Source organism: Primulina tabacum, chromosome 12 (assembly GCF_025594145.1).
Source record: "Primulina tabacum isolate GXHZ01 chromosome 12, ASM2559414v2, whole genome shotgun sequence".
Classification (NCBI taxonomy): Eukaryota; Viridiplantae; Streptophyta; class Magnoliopsida; order Lamiales; family Gesneriaceae; genus Primulina; species Primulina tabacum.
In genome coordinates, this window is record NC_134561.1 from 13,984,632 (window position 1) to 14,001,506 (window position 16,875).

Sequence of the window (16,875 nt, forward strand, 5' to 3'; positions counted from 1 at the left end):
AGTTGAATAAAGCCACAGTAAAGAATAAGTATCCTTTGCCAAGGATTGATGATCTCTTTGACCAGTTGCAGGGTTCTTCAGTATATTCTAAGATTGATTTAAGATCCGGATATCATCAGTTAAGAGTTAGAGAGACAGATGTGCATAAGACTGCTTTTCGTACCAGGTATGGGCATTTTGAATTTTTGGTTATGCCTTTTGTGTTGACCAATGCACCTGCGGTATTTATGGATTTGATGAACCGTGTGTTTCAACGGTATATCGATCAATTTTTTGTGATCTTCATTGATGATATTCTTATTTATTCAAAATCTGAAATTGAGCATGCCGAGAACTTGAGAGCTGTTTTGCAAATTTTGAGAACTGAAAAGTTGTATGCTAAATTATCCAAATGCGAGTTTTGGTTGGATAGAGTGGTATTCCTTGGACATGTGATTTCGAGTGCTGGTATATCAGTTGATCCGAGTAAAGTTGAGGTAGTCATCAATTGGTCTAGACCGACATCAGTTCCTGAGGTACGTAGTTTTATGGGTTTGGCAGGCTATTATCGCAGATTTATTGAAGGATTCTCACAGATTGCGCGGCCAATTACCCAGCTGACACAAAAGAATGTACCATTTATTTGGTCGCAAGCATGTGAGGCTAGTTTTGTTGAAATTAAGCAGAAATTGACTAGTGCTCCAGTTCTGACTATTCCATCAGGTGTAGGAGGATTTACAGTGCACACTGATGCTTTACAACAAGGACTGGGTTGTGTATTAATGCAGCATGGGCGTGTGGTTGCCTATGCTTCACGACAGTTGAAGCCACATGAGTCTAGATACCCAGTGCATGACTTGGAACTAGCAACAGTGGTTTTTGCCTTAAAGATTTGGCGGTACTATTTGTATGGGGAGAAATTTGAGATATTCACTGATCATAAGAGTTTGAAATACCTCTTTTCACAAGCAGAGTTGAACATGAGACAGAGGCGTTGGTTAGATTTGTTAAAAGACTATGATTGCAAAATAAAATATTATCCAGGAAAGTCTAATGCAACAGCCGATGCTTTGAGCAGAAAAGTATGTAATATGTCCTTGATCACTAGCAGTGTATCTAATTTAGTAGAAGAATGTTGTCTTTCTGGTTTGGATTTTGTGGTAGATACTCAACCTGTAAGAGTATTAATGATTCAGGCAGAACCCGAGTTGTTTGTCAAAATTAGAGAGGCCCAAAAGTTAGACCAAAGCATTCAGAAATCAGTTGAACTTGTCAAATCAGGACATCAATCAGAATTTCAGGTCAATAATGAGGGTATTTTGTTTGTGAATGATCGTATTGTAGTTCCTAATATTTCAGAGTTGAGGATACAGATTTTGCGTGATGCTCATTGCAGTAAGTTCAGTGTACACCCTGGAAGTAAAAAGATGTACAATGATTTGAAGAAACAATTTTGGTGGAAAAGAATGAAATCTGACATAGCAGAATTTGTTTCTCGTTGTTTGAATTGTCAACAAGTGAAAGCAGAAAGAAAGCGACCAGGAGGTCTTTTGCATAGCCTTACAGTTCCAGAATGGAAGTGGGATTATATCACCATGGATTTTGTCACGAAATTGCCGAGGTCGTCGAGGGGTTGCGATTCAATTTGGGCTATCGTTGATAGATTAACCAAGTCTTCATGTTTTATTCCTTATCAGATGACATATAGGCATGATCAGATGGCCAGATTGTACATCAGAGAAGTTTTGAGATTGCATGGTATTCCTAAGTCAATTGTATCAGATCGTGATCCCAGATTTTCTTCTCATTTTTGGCAGAGTTTACAAGAGGTCCTTGGTACTCGTTTGCATTTGAGTACAGCATATCATCCTCAGACAGACGGACAGTCAGAACCTACTATTCAGACATTAGAGGATATGCTGAGAGTTGTAGTGATGGATTTTGGTATTGGTTGGCAGGATTCGTTGCCACTTGTCGAGTTTTCTTATAACAATAGTTATCAAGTGAGCATTGGAATGTCACCATTTGAAGCACTATATGGCAGGAAGTGTCGATCTCCTCTGTATTGGGACGATTTATCTGAAGCACCAATTGTAGGACCTGATATGATAAGAGATATGACAGAGAAGGTGAAATTGATTCAGAGTCGTATGAGAGCTGCTCAGGATAGACACGCTAAGTATGCGAACATCAGGAGACGGCCGTTGACTTTTGAGAAAGGTGACAGAGTTTTTCTGAAAATATCTCATTTTCGTGGTACAGTTAGATTTGGAAAGAAGGGTAAATTATCACTGAGATTCATAGGTCCGTATGAGATTTTGGAACATGTTGGTGATTTGGCTTATAGATTAGCTCTTCCTCCTGCGTTATCAGGTGTTCATGATGTTTTTCATGTGTCCATGTTGAGGAAATATCATCCAGATCCTACTCATGTACTTCCACCCGATGAAGTTGAGTTAGATCAGAATTTGAGCTACATTGAGAGACCGATTAAAATTCTAGATAGAAAAGATAAGCAACTCAGAAATAAATTGATACCGTTGATTAAAGTACAGTGGAACAGACATTGTGTCGAAGAGGCAACTTGGGAATTTAGAAGATAAAATGAGACATAAATATCCAGAGTTATTCAAATGAAGTACGCTTCTATTCTCGGTTTTATTTTCAGTATTGATCATTACATCTTAGACTTGAAAGAGATGATTGATTTCGAGGACGAAATCTAATTTTAGAAGGGAGGAATTGTAATGCCCGAATTTTAAAAAAAATAAAATTGTGGCAGTAGTTGTGATGGTTTATGGCTTTACGTTATGGTATTAATGGTAATGAATGTTATAGAATTGAATAGATAATGGATGGGTAGAATCAAAGGTTGAATTTGAGATAAATAGGTAATGGAAGTGCAGAAACGGTATGAAAAATGTGGCAGTAGTTGTGGTTTTTAGCATAATGTTTTGTATATTGATCCAATTGAAGTGAGGCCACTTTCATTAGAAAGATAAGACATAAGGCTATAACTTTCTTATTTTGAGTTTTGGTCAAATCATTAGGGAAGACGAGCCAAAAGCGCCCCGAAGTGTGTCGTGCGTATCGTCGTTCCTTCAATGACACATGTTGGGAGATTGAGCATAACCTTTTACTCAGACCTCCAAATGACATGAAGCTAATTGGAGATGCAAGCCAAGACATAGGGCTACAACTTTTTAGTTTACCACTTTCGCAAATTCTGAAGTTAAAAATGTGTTTTGGACAGAATACGGCACGCCCCTGCGCCAGATCCCGCCCGATGGCGCGCCCATGGCTGAAATTTTGGTGTTTGGGCAGTATGGTGCGCGCCCCTGCGCCAAAACACGCGCCATGGCGCCCAGCACTTGTAAAAAAACGTGTTTTGAGGTTTGGATGGTATATATTAGATTGGGGAATGATTTTGTATCATTTCTTCTCATCCTCATTTCACTCCATCGATTAGAAGCTAGGGTTCTTCCATTTTTCTTCTTTCCCTCCTGTCATCTCTTGATTTATTCCTTCAATCCAAATTGGTATCTTCATCTACGCTAATAGAAAGATTAAGGTAAGTTATTACTTTGTATTGTTCTTGGATTCCTTGAGTTGTAAATTTGTATTGGTAAGTTTTAATCTTACGGGGGATTGAAAGCTTAAGAAAATAATATTAATGGATTCTATTATGGTTTGATCTTGTAGAATCATCACCAAGTGCCAAGACTAGTGTATCTCTATTTGGTTGTAAGTAGATTCTTCCTTGGAATGCATCTCATGAGCTATGTTTATGATAAATGAAGATTCAATTGATTTTAGCTTCTTTAAATTATTGATTATGTATATTGTATGTATTGATATTTTGAAAAGAAATGAAATTGAAGACAAGAGCAAAGTAAAGGAGCTAACTCTTTAGCACGCGTCACGTGTTTGACAAAATGATACAATGAATGTTTTTATGTCATATTACGGTTAAGAAATGATATGGATTCCTTCTTTACACAATTGTTGGGATTTGAGTTTTCTTGAATATCCAAATTGCGGATCTTGATTCGAAACATTATTGAATTAATTATGAATTTTGTACAGAAATTGCTCTATTTTGATAAATGATCCGAGTTCTTGAGTTATAGTAGAATTCAGAGGTTCAAGACTTCTCACCTACACATTTCGATCTTCTTTTGGTAATATTTGAAAGGTATGTTACGGTCGGTAACATACGAGGTAAAAGTATCATTTTTATTTTAAATTGAAAATTCTATGACTTGATGAAATACTTGTGATTTTTGATGATTGATCTTTTGAGATGAGCTTATTATGATATTGACTTGATGAGATTGAAATGCATCATTGCATTGCATATTGAGCCACTTTTCGATTCAGATTTGATATGGCGGAGGTCGTCTTGATATATTGATTTGTTGGACGTATGGGGCTATAGCTGAGTTGGCATAGTGTATGCGGAGGTCGCTGCTATGGCCTGAACACTCTCTATAGGCGTACCATAGTCCTGGGATTGTAGAACACAGCACCCCACCTCGAGCGGATGAGTCGGTGGATGTTGTTGGAGGATTCTCTTTCCTTGGGTACCGTATGACCAGATGATTCACTTGATCTTGAAATTTATTGATAGCCCACAGCTTCTGATCATGCATTGCAATATATTGAATCTTTATGGATTTATATGAACTATTTTGAAAATTAAATTCTCATATGTTATTGATTGTATCATACTAGGTTTATACTCACCGGCACGTCGGCTACCTCTTGTTTTCATGTGCTTGACGGTAGGTGAGGCGAGGCTTGGGATGCCAGAGTCCAGTTCCAAGCGAGGAGATACGAGTTAGAGTGGGATTCTCGCGTCTTAGGAGCTATTTGATGATGTTTGGATTACTTTTGTTCACTAGTTATTTTGACATATTGAAAATTATATTTCAAACATTTGAGACATTTAAATTATTCTGACGATGTTTATGTCAGTTTGTGAACAAGAAATTATATATTTTATTAAATCTCTTGGTTTGATACATTTAAAATTATTAGTATTAGATATCGGACCCGGGGCCCCACACTGACCCAAAGGACAAGCCCCTAAGTCACTCAAACTCTCCTGGACAAAAGCACCAAATTCTGCATGTGTGTGTGAGTGAGTTTCCTTGGTGCAATAGGACTCCTATCTAGTCTAGGCCCTTTCTAGCCAAGCCACCACCAAGCCCACACGACCCTGACCACCCCTGGACCACGCCCAGCCCCTACCAAGCCTAGCCCAGCCGCTTAAACTCACGCACGAACCACCCGAAGTGAACAGAAGCTGCACATAAGGTTGCCCCTCACGCTACAAGACTCCTAGCCACCCTAGGACTCCTCTAGCCACTTAACCAGCGATCACCTCGGACTCTCACCGACCCTGGACCATGCCCAGACCCCGCCTAAGCCTAGTCCAGCCCCTGAACCCAAGCAACGAACCCCTTGAATCAGGAACAAGCTGCGCGCCTCCCCCTCCCTTCCTTATGCGGCTGCTGTCAACTTCACGTGGAGGCTTCTACCGGGCCACCACCTAGCCCAGCCCTTCCTAACCCTTACTGGACCATCCTTGGCCACCATCCAGACCACCTAACCCAGCCCATTAGCGAGCCACTACCCTGAAATTATCGGCCACCAGAAATACTCTTCGAGAAGAGCCCCAACCAGCGTGGACTCCTTCCCCAGCCCCGAGCTCAAACCCTAGCCGCTCCAGGACCCTACCTAGCCTTTGAACCTGACCCTGGCCAAGCCCCGAACCAGCCCTGGTTTGGGGCCCTGGGTCCGACATCTAATATTAATGATTATAATATAACAGAACAAATGATTGAGTAAAATACATAATTTATGGTTCACAAATCCACATAAACATCGTCAAAATAATTTAAATGTCTCAAATGTTTGAAATATAATTTTCAACATGCCAAAATAAATTAGTGAACCAAAGTAATCCAAACATCATCAAATAGCTCCTAAGACCCGAGAATCCCACTCTAACTTGTATCTCCTCGCCTGGAGCTGGACTTTGGCATCCCAAGCCTCGCCTCACCTACCGTCAAGCACATGAAAACAAAAGGTAGCCGACGTGCCGGTGAGTATAAACCCAGTATGATACAATCAATAACATATGAGAATTAAATTTTCAAATAGTTCATATAAATTCATAAAGATGCAATATAATGCAATGTATGATCAGAAGCTGTGGGCTGTCAATAAATCTCAAGATCAAGTAAATCATCTGGTCATAGAGTACCCAAGGAAAGAGAATCCCCTAGCAACATCCACCGACTCATCCGCTCGGGGTGGTTTGCTGTGTTCTACAATCCCAGGACTATGGTGCCCTACAGAGAGTGTTCGGGCCATAGCAGCGACCTCCGGATACACTATGCCAACTCAACTATAGCCCCATACGTCCAACAAATCAATAAATCAAGGCGACCTCCGCCATATCAAATTTGAATCGATAAGTGGCTCAATATGCAATGTAATGATGCATTTCAATCTCATCAAGTCAATATCATAATAAGCTCATCTCAAAAGATCAATCATCAAAAAATCACAAGTAATTCATCAAGCCATCGAATTTCTAATTTAAAATAAAAATGATACTTTTACCTCGTATGTTACCGACCGTAACATACTTTTCAAATATTACCAAAAAGATATCGAAATGTGTAGTTGAGAAGTATTGAACCACGGAATTCTACTATAACTCAAGAAGTTTGATCATCTATCAAAACAGAGTAGTTTCTGTTCAAAATTCATAATTAATTCAATACTGCTTCGAATCAAGATCCGCAAATTGGATATTCAAGAAAACTCAAATCCCAAAAATTCTGTAAAGAAGGAATCTGTATCATTTCTTAATCATAATATACCATCAAAACATTCATTGAATAATTTTATCAAACACATGGCATGCGTGCTAAATGGTTAGCTCCTTTACTTTGCCCTTAGTTTCGATTCTATTTCTTTTCAAAATATCAATACATACAATATACATAATCAATGATTTAAAGGAGCTAAAATCAATTGAATCTTCATTTATCATATACATAGCTCATGAGATGTATTCAAAGGAAGAATCTACTTACAACCACTTGAAGATTTGATAATCTTAACACCTTGAAAATAATCCTACAACACAATAACAATAATAATACCATCAATCATTATATTAACAACTTTACTTCAACACTCAAACCAAACACCCATTGTTTTCCCTTCAATCAGTAACCCAAGGAAATAAGCTTTCTTACCTTGCTTCTAAACTCTTGAGGAGAAGAACTTCTAATTTCCAAGCAAAGATTAAGGCTTCAATCAAAGATTAATGTCTTGGAAGAAATTGGATTGAAGGAGAAATGAGGAACCCTAGCTCTAAACCGATGGAGAGAAATGAGGATGAGAAGAAATGATACAAAAATAATTCCCCATTCTAATATATACCATCCAAACCTCAAAACACGTTTTTTGTACAAGTGCTGGGTGCCAAGGCGCGTGTTTTGGACTAGCCGCGTGCCCCTTGCTACCCAACACCAAAAATTTCAGCACCGGGCGCGCTAGGGTGCCGGATCCTGCGCGATGGCGCGAGTAATTCTGCCAAAAATGCATTTTTAACATCCGAATTTGCAAAAGTGGTCAACATGAAAGTTATAGCCTTATGTCTTGGCTTGCATCTCCAATTGGCCTCATGTCATTTGGAGGTCTGAGTAAAAATTTATGCTCAATCTCCCAACATGTGTCAGTGCTGGAATGACAATACACACGACACACTTCGGGCCACTTTTGTCTCGTCTTCCCTAATGATTTGACCAAAACTAAAAACATGAAAGTGATAGCCTTACGTCTTATCTTTCTAATGAAATGGGTCTCACATCAATTGGATCAATATACAAAATATTATGCTAAAAACCACAACTACTGCCACATTTTTCATACCGTTTCTGCACTTCCATTACCTATTTAGCTCAAATTCAACCTTTGATTCTACCCATCCATTATCTATTCCATTCTATAGCATAAATTACCATTCATACCATAACGTAAAGCCATAAACCATCACAACTACTGCCACAAATTTATTTTTTTTCAAAATTCAAGCATTACACCTGGCCAGCCCCCAAGCCCCATGCAAAAGGAACGAACCACTAGAACCCCAACAAGCATACAAACACTTATTGATAGGATCGATTAGGGGGGTAACCGTTGAGCTACAATAGCTCGGTTCATGAAATATTGAACACCGATGAATTAAATCGAGTTTGGTTAAAAAACAAGCGGAAGATACTCGAAATAATCCTTCGTAGAAACCGATTAAATATTTTGTAAACCATTTAAAATATATGCAAGTTGAATGAGTAAAAATATTAAGTTGAAGCATTTTATCAAACACTTGGTATACAATATTTTGATATTTGAAGAACACATAATGCTTCAACAATGCATCTTTAAAAACAATGAAAATGATAAGCAAATGCAATAAACAAATAGACACGAATTTGTTTATGGATGTTCGGAGATTTCAAACACTTCTACATCACCCTTCTTCCCTTTGGGAAGGATCCACTAGAAGACTTTGATTTATACAACTACTTGTACAAACCTATTCCGGAAGGGCAGCACCCAACTAGAATTCCTAGCACTCAAGATTGTAGGCAGCACCTCACAATCAGCATATTGTTTAATGTCTCATATTCAAAGACTACATACACAAGTTTATTGTCTTTGTGCAAGACTCACTCGACTAATCATTGAAGTTCAACTCTCTTGTATATGTGTGAGTGATTGTGTGTGAGGAATTTATCATTTACAGTGTATATCTCAAATGTATCCTTACACAAGGGCTTGTGCTCTCAACTAGCTGATATCTTCATGCTAACTTCCCATGCTTTGAATCCACTTCAAAAGCTATTATTTGATCTTCAATATGTTGTATTTATAGGCTCCAACACTGATATATACGTTAGACACAGTAATATGACCGTTGGAAAGTTTCTGTACTGTTTCTGGAATTGCAACGGTCAAATTCGTCTTGCTGGACATTTTCTCGACTGGTCAACTCTGGTCAACTGGTCAACTCAACTGGTCAATCAGTTCAACTGGTTCAGTTGGTCTGGTTCAGTTCAAATAGTTCAGTTGGACTGGTTCAACTGGTCTTCAGCTGGTTCAGTTCAGCTGGTCTGGTTCAACTGGTCTTCAGCTGGCCTTGTTCAGTTTCAGTTGGTCAACAGCTCGTTCAGTTCAGTTGGTTGGTCAGCTGGTCAGCAGTTGGTTTAGTTGGTTCAGTTTCAGCTGGTGTGCTGAAATCAACCTAGCTGATTTCAGTTTGTGCAGAACCAGTAATTTTATCGTCATTTATCAGAATCTTAAGCTTTAATTCAGACTTTGACTTCTGAAGATGATTTGTAGATCATCGTCTTATCTTTCCAACGCATATTGAATCGCTTCATTTAGATAACCGAGCTGAGAGATATGACCAAAATACCGCAGCTGCTCAAACTCAACTGATTGCTGTTTTTGTGTGATCAGTTCGGTAATTGATCGATCAGTTAGACCATGATAACATGCGAGTTTTCCCAACTGACGTGAAATACGATTTGTTCCAAATTGAGTTTTCTAATCAGTCCAGTTGGCGGATTGTCATTTGGATAATCGAGTTTAGAGTTATCATCAAAATACCGAAGCTCGCCATAAATTCAGTTTGTGCAAAATTCAGTTTCAGCTTGCTTCTTGTGTTTGCAACTTCACACTTGAGTAAATATGTTAGTAACACAATAACAAGTTTTGTTAACATCAAAATCAAGATTGCGAACTTGAAAAGTTCCAACAATCTCCCCCTTTTTGATGATCACAAAACTTGGATAAACAATCAACTCAACTAACATATTTCTCCTCCTTTTTGTGTGAATCAAAAAGTCATATTTTCGAAACATTTTAAACAAAATTTTCTCCCCCTCAATATTTAAAAATAATAACTCTATTAAAATTACAATGAGTTCTCCCCCTATATTTTTGAAATTTTTATAATTATAAAAGAAGAAGGATAACTGACCAATTTTCTCCATGACTCATTTTCTGCTGCAGCACATATGCTCTGCCTTCAACGAATAAACTGTATATTCTCGGGCATAATTAGGCTGCAAATTTTATACCATTGTAAACCTCTATGAGTCTAGTTTTCAACGCAAAAAACGGTTCGTCATTTAGACACTCGAGCAAGGAGATATGCCATTTTTCCTACGGACGCTACAAGCTGCGCGAAAATTCAGTTTTGCATATATATGTGTAAAAAATCTGAAATTTTCGTATTTTAAACATCAAAATCAGTTTCAATGTGCTTTCAAGAACACCCGCTCTGATACCAATTGATAGGATCGATTAGGGGGGTAATCGTTGAGCTACAATAGCTCGGTTCTTGAAATATTGAACACCGATGAATTAAATCGAGTTTGGTTAAAAAACAAGCGGAAGATACTCGAAATAATCCTTCGTAGAAACCGATTAAATATTTTGTAAACCATTTAAAATATATGCAAGTTGAATAAGTAAAAATATTTAGTTGAAGCATTTTATCAAACACTTGGTATACAATATTTTGATATTTGAATAACACATAAAATGCTTCAACAATGCATCTTTAAAAACAGTGAAAATGATAAGCAAATGCAATAAACAAATAGACATGAATTTGTTTATGGATGTTCAGAGATTTCAAACACTCCTACGTCACCCCTTCTTCCCCTTGGGAACGATCCACTAGAAGACTTTGATTTATACAACTAGTTGTACAAACCCATTCCGGAAGGGCAGCACCCAACTAAAACTCCTAGCACTCAAGATTGTAGGCAGCACCTCACAATCAGCATATTGTTTAATGTCTCATATGCAAAGGCTACATACACAAGTTTATTGTCTTTGTGCAAGACTCACTCAACTAATCTTTGAAGTTCAACTCTCTTGTATATGTGTGAGTGATTGTGTGTGAGGAATTTATCATTTACAGTGTATATCTCAAATGTATCCTCACACAAGGGCTTGTGCTCTCAACTAGCTGATATTGTAATGCCCCAAAAATTTGAAGGTCCACACGAACCACGTGCCTACGAGTTATTAAATTCCGTGTGTATTTTAGTTAAATTTTTTAATTGCATAAATTAATTATGTAGTTCATATTTGCATTTTAAAATATATTTTTTTTCCACATGGTTGAATTAAAATGTATTTTAAAAGGTTATTCGAGTTGCGATCGAGGAACGGAGACCGATGGCTGAAAAATAGAAAATGTTTTTAATAAATAATTGTTTTTAATTGTCTAAATTATGGGCGATGCTTTTTCTTTTTTTTGAAAATAAGGGGTTTTGAGGTGAATTTATACGCCGGGACGTAAATTTTATCGGTGTTGGATTTTCAACAAAAATACGAACGTTTTAGCAACCCGGCTAATAAATTCACGAGCTTATTTAAGCAAAATTATTTTTAAATCTTTTAAATATTTTAATTAAGCATTAATGGGCCTAATTAATCTCTTAATGGGCCAAAGCTTAATTAGTGTTTAATTAACTATATATTATGTAATTAACCTACCCCAAACCCTTTAACTACACGCCCCACTTTCCCCCAACCAATAAAACTCTTCTTTCTTTCAAATTTACACGGCACACACAAGCAAAAGGCATGGAAAAAGTTTTGTTAGTTCAAGGGAAAAGCATCAAAGTTTGCTAGAGTTTTCAAGCGTCGTCCCTCGTCGTCGTTCTTCAAGCGTCAACGTTTTTATCGTGCGTTAAATACGCAAAGGCACGCCATATTCTCCTTTTACTCATCATCACACCATAGTAATTGTTTATGCGTAATTTTTAAAGAAAAACATAGCACATAAGTTTAATTTTCGTAACTACATGTCTATGTGTTCCAAACTTGTGTTTTTTATTTCCAAAATCATGTTTTATATGTGTAAAAGGGGCTGCCATGATTAGGAAAGGGTTAAGGGATGTTTTTACATGTTTTAAAGAGTCCTAAAGCACACCCAAAACGTTGCAAATAAATAAGAACAAGGCTGAAACCATTTTCTGAAACTTTCAAGACATGTACTGTACGTATACTTGGGTTTTCTGGTTCAAGGCTTCGGTTGGTCCCTCTGGATCCTTGCTGCTGGTTATGGTTGGGTTTTAGGGCGTGTTTAGACATGGTTAAGTGATCTGGTAAGGGTTATAAAGGGCCTGGAGGGGCAGCACAGCCGCTGGAAATTAATAGGGCCTGGGCGATTCTTTTTCTTTGTTGCATGCGTACAGGGCTGTAGGCTTCGGCCTTGTGGTTTTAGTCAGGGGCTGGGTTTGGGCTCTTGGCTATAGTCTAGGCAGTCTGTAAGGGTCCTAGGATGATCCTAGTTAGGGTGGTTTAGGGTCTGGTTGTCTAGGGAAAGCGCTGGAAACAGAAACACTACAGCTGCGCAGGTTGCTTCCTGATGCAGGGGCTTCGGGCTTGGGGTTCTGTGGCTGGGTTTGCCTGGGCTGGGTCTGGGCGTGGCCCAGGGAGGGTTAGGTTCATGAGGGGTCAAGTGGTTAAGGGCTGGTTGAGTCCTAGTTGGGTTAGGAGTCCTAGACATACAAGGAAGCACACATACACAACATGCAGAATTTTGGGTCCAGTTTTAGGTGGGTTTGAGCGAGCTAGGGGCTTGTTCTTTGGGCTGGGCTCGGTCAGTAGGGTCCCTAGATGGGTTTGCTAGGTTTTGGCTCAAGGTGGCTTGGGCGCGGCTCGAGTAAATTGGGAGATGGCTCGGTGTGTTCGTCGAAGGGTCAAAAACGAAAATTAAAGAACTAAAATTAAATCCATGGGTCCACGGGTGTGTCTCATGACTTGGAAGGGTAGAATAAATCTTAAAAATGCTATGTTTAAAATTTGGGATCAAAATAACGAGTTTTGGATTTATTCAAAATTTAATCGCCGCACGAAACGCTAATTAACGAGTTAATTGAAACGCCTAGTTTTAAGCCTTATAAAATTATGAAAAATTATAATTAAGCTTAAATAATTATTAAAAGCCTAAGTTTTTTAATTTGGGAATTTTATATTAAGGTTTGGTTTAATTCAGGATTAAAACGCATTATTACGCCACATTTAAAAAATTAATTTAAAAGTCCTCGATTTAAGCTAAATAAAAATATGAGAAAATTCATGTACACTTAAATAATTATTTGAGACATGTTAGAATCAATGAAATTAAGAAAATGTCAAAAACAGGAAATTTTACGTCTAGGGGTAAAACGGTCTTTTTACACCTAAAAATTAGTAAACGTCATGGCAGTGTCATGAATGCTGTTTTATGTGATAATATGATTATTTTCAATGGTTATGTATGTTTATGAATTTTTATATGTGTAAATATGATTTTGAAATGTTCATGAATTATTAAAGATTAAATTGGACATGTAAAAGATATGTTGCATGCTTGGTTTCAAAATAAAAATGATATTATATGCATGTTTTGTTAAGTAATGATAACGTGTTGAAGGATGTGAAGGGATTGTGACTACTGAATATGTTGGAAATATCGTGAGGGTTATGGTCCCAGTGGGAGCCCGACGATCGTGTTTCCTTGGATACGGATACGAATACGTGATACGAATACAAATATGATAATACGTTGGCCAAGGCCCAGTTGACGGGTGAGAGTGTCGCTGGTGTCCCCGCCACCCAGTACTGTGGTTACATGTAGATGGATCCATCGCCCAATACGTTTAAGAATATGAGTCACAATCACGATCTGATTTCAACAAACACGAATATGAACATGAACATGTATATGTTGATATGAATATGGATACGAATATGAATATGTTTATGTTTATATGAAAATGTTTATGCATAAGATTATGAAAATGTTTTTATTTAAAGGTTTTATGCACCATGAAAATGTTTACGCATAAGATTATGAAAATGTTTTTATTTAAAGGTTTTATGCATCATGAAAATGTTTACGAAAATATTTATGTTTATGCATCTTCATGAAAACGATATTTTAAGTACAAATATTTTTCACTGTTAAATGTTAACTGTATTACGTATTACTTGTTATCAAGGATATGACGTGTTGAGTCTTTAGACTCACTAGGTATGATTGATGCAGGTGATTATGATAATAATGTTTATGGAGGTCTTGATGGTTGATCTGACTGGACTAAGGTGCACATAACCCGAGGACCGACGCTAGTTTTCCGCACTAGTTATGATTTATGATTTCAAGATATGTTAAAAATATTTTTACGACGTTTTATTTGTGAGTGGTTTTTGAGAGGTTATAGTATGGCTATACTTTTCAAATGTTAGTTGGTTGATTTATTTAAAATGATATCAAAAATATTTTATGCTTGTGTAAGCAATTCGGCCGATGCTATGTGAGGTTTTTTTTTTAAAAAAAAAAAAAATTTCTAGTACTTTTACAGAAAACGAATAGCAGACGTTTCAGTTGGTATCAGAGCAAAGGTCCTGTAAAGGGTTGTGCCACCATCAACACCGGGAAGATCTGTCGTCAAGCCTCAAATTTGTAAGTTTACATGTTTTATATGATTTTATGATGTTACCTGCATAAGTACATGACATATATGTTTACGTCACATATTTGTTTTAAATGCTTTGAATTTTTATACGTGATACGATATGAAATGAAAAATTATTTTTCAACGCACGTTGGTTTTGTGGTGGAATTTGACTATCTTGATATTTAGGTTTTAGTATTGACGTTCTATTTTTAGGCTATAAGTTAATCGTAAATTTTATGAATGTTTTGGGACACGTAGATTTTCTAAGGCAATTTTTATGATTCATGGTTACTAGTCGAAATAATTTTTGGGAATTACTCATAAGAAATAATGATTCGAGGATTTACAACGACTTTGGGAGTATAGAAATGTATAAATTGGGATTTTAATTTTTGACAAAAGGTAAAATTGGTTACAGAAATTGATTTTGGGTAAATAAGTTTAAAATTTTCGAAATTATGTTATGGAAAACCAGTAGAAGGAAATTAAGAATGTCAAGAACTTATGGGTTAATAGTAGGAATTTTTGAAATTAAAGACCTATTAGGATGACATTTGAGGAAATTAAGAATTAATCTTACAATTGTTAAGGAAATTTGGGGACTAGTTTAGCAGTAAGTGAAAATTGAACGGGTTAAATGATAAGAATTTTGATTATTTAGACTTTTAAGAATATTCAGAACCTTGGGATATCTTGGTTTTAGTATTATAAGGAATTTGAATCAAGGTTTTTAAGGATGAATCGGTATTAGGCTTGAAAAATTTAAGCGTTAGTGGATGTGTTTGGGATTTTAAGATTGAAATTTGTTAAGTTGATGAATATTTTGGGTATAAAATAAGGACAATAATATACGATAAGGATGGTCATCCGTCTTTTGATATTGAGAATTGTAAGAAAAATTGAAATTCGAGGTTATAATAGTAATAGCACTAAGTTATTATGGGTTTTCTTAAGTTGCAAATCGCAAATAAGGATTTAGAAAGAAAATTTAATTGGGATCAAGGAGACGTAAGGACCTTCTAGATTTTAAGCTTTATCGGAGTAGCGCAGCGAAAGTGTGTATTTTTGAGATGCTAGAACTAAGTCTAAACTTTGGGTTATAAAGGATAAGAGAATTTAGAGGACGAAATTCAATTTAAGGGGGGAAGATTGTAATGCCCCAAAAATTTGAAGGTCCACACGAACCACATGCCTACGAGTTATTAAATTCTGTGTGTATTTTAATTAAATGTTTTAATTGCATAAATTAATTATGTAGTTCATATTTGCATTTTAAAATATATTTTTTTCCACATGGTTGCATTAAAATGTATTTTAAAAGGGTATTCGAGTTGCGATCGAGGAACGGAGATCGAGGGCTGAAAAATAAAAAATATTTTTAATAAATAATTGTTTTTAATTGTCTAAAGTATGGGTGATGCTTTTTTTTTTTTGAAAATAAGGGGTTTTGAGGTGAATTTATACGCCGGGACGTAAATTTTATCGGTGTTGGATTTTCAACAAAAATACGAACGTTTTAGCAACCCAGCTAATAAATTCACAAACTTATTTAAGCAATTATTTTTAAATCTTTTAAATATTTTAATTAAGCATTAATGGGCCTAATTAATCTCTTAATGGGCCAAAGCTTAATTAGTGTTTAATTAATCATATATTATGTAATTAACCTACCCCAAACCCTTTAACTACACGCCCCACATTCCCCCAACAAATAAAACTCTTCTTTCTTTCAAATTTACACGGCACACACAAGCAAAAGGCATGGGAAAAGTTTTGTTAGTTCAAGGGAAAAGCATCAAAGTTTGCTAGAGTTTTCAAGCGTCGTCCCTCGTCGTCGTTCTTCAATCGTCAACGTTTTTATCGTGCGTTGAATACGCAAAGGCACGCCATATTCTCCTTTTAGTCATCATCACACCATAGTAATTGTTTATGCATAATTTTTAAAGAAAAACATAGCACATAAGTTTAATTTTCGTAACTACATGTCTATGTGTTCCAAACTTGTGTTTTTTATTTCCAAAATCATGTTTTATATGTGTAAAAGGGGCTGCCATGATTAGGAAAGGGTTAAGGGATGTTTTTACATGTTTTAAAGAGTCCTAAAGCACACCCAAAACGTTGCAAATAAATAAGAACAAGGCTGAAACCATTTTCTGAAACTTTCAAGACATGTACTGTACGTATACTTGGGTTTTCTGGTTCAAGGCTTCGGTTGGTCCCTCTGGATCCTTGCTGCTGGTTATGGTTGGGTTTTAGGGCGTGTTTAGACATGGTTAAGTGATCTGGTAAGGGTTATAAAGGGCCTGGAGGGGCAGCACAGCCGCTGGAAATTAATAGGGCC